The 1,338-nt window shown below is 39.8% G+C and overlaps 1 non-coding gene across 1 annotated transcript; it reads right to left on the bottom strand.

The window, feature by feature from the left end:
* Positions 1-229: 229 nt before the first annotated feature.
* Trnap-agg lies at positions 230-301 on the bottom strand. Its single transcript has one exon. It is a non-coding gene; the product is annotated as a tRNA-Pro (tRNA).
* Positions 302-1,338: the final 1,037 nt, after the last annotated feature.

The raw sequence follows: 1,338 nt of genomic DNA, 5'->3' as shown, positions 1-1,338 counted from the left end.
TTTATATTCATATCCTTGCACCAGCAACTAAATTACCTTACAATTAATATGTTCAATCGTACTGTCGAAAAAAAAAAAAAGCGAACCAGAAGTAATTTAGCTTCTATAAGTGAAAAAATCGGTTTAGTAGTACCTGAGTTAAGCACGTATAAACAAACAAACTCTCAGTTTTATATATTAGTATCGATATATGCTCTGCTAAACTCAACATTCATTCAAAAAAGTAATTGGGCTCGTCCGGGATTTGAACCCGGGACCTCTCGCACCCTAAGCGAAAATCATACCCCTAGACCAACGAGCCGGTGGCAATCATTCACCAAATAACGTAAAACAAAGATGTAACACAAATACATTTTACTTTCACTCAAGCGATTGGGCAATGTGTTATCAAGTTACGTGACTTCTAAGCCACTTATTAACTGCAGTCATTGGAACTGCTGACAATATTCAATATAGCAGGTTTTTACACAACTACTAGCAGCAACAGCTCAGGTTCTAGAGCTCGGTAAAAATAATAGCCTCGTCGCGTATTACATAAAACCTAAAATGCACACCGAAATGTGTTTGTTATTGAAGAATACAATAGATATAAGTATCTACCCCTGAAAGGGAAAAGGGTGGTGCTAGACTACAGACATAAGTCCATGATAGCCTAGTGGAAAATAAACTTATCGAAGTTACGTGTGAGTTGTTTATCAATTATCGTTCTATTTAACGATACTGTAAATTATTATGTGGATGCCTACGTTTTTGAGAATTCTCAATAAGAATTTTGATAGTATACTCAGTCCGTTAAACTGCACTAGTCCAGCGTCAACCAAGATCTAAAAACCCTTAGTAATAAAGGAGGCCTGTGCTTAGCATCGGGCAGTGTCTACTACAGGGCTGATATTAAGAAAATATATATAAATAAAGTATTGAATCCCCTCCTAGCCGAATTTCGGCCACGGCGCCAATCTCAACGGAGATCAGCCAGGTATGCAGGATATAATATAGTGCACAAGTGTGTGCGCAGTACACAGGTGCACTCTCTATTCCCTTCACTCTCATAGTTCGGTGAGACGGCAATCCGACATTACCGGTGAGAGATCAGGCGCAGGACCAACGGCTTTACGTGCTTTCCGAGGCACGGGGGTATCACACCGCCAATTTCCTGACTCCGAGCTGCGACCGAGTAATTTTTTAAGATGGAAAAACCCAGTCACAATTATTTTGGCCCGACCCGGGATTCGAACCCAGGACCTCAGCGCGGTAGCCGTACTTGTACCATTTACAATTACAACTACGCCATCGAGGCAGTCAAAAAAATAAAAAAATATAGTATTATTATTATATTAT

This window comes from Manduca sexta, unplaced genomic scaffold (assembly GCF_014839805.1).
Source record: "Manduca sexta isolate Smith_Timp_Sample1 unplaced genomic scaffold, JHU_Msex_v1.0 HiC_scaffold_1936, whole genome shotgun sequence".
NCBI lineage: Eukaryota > Metazoa > Arthropoda > Insecta > Lepidoptera > Sphingidae > Manduca > Manduca sexta.
The sequence above is the reverse complement of the archived record's forward strand: the minus strand, read 5'-3'. Positions and strand labels throughout refer to the sequence as shown.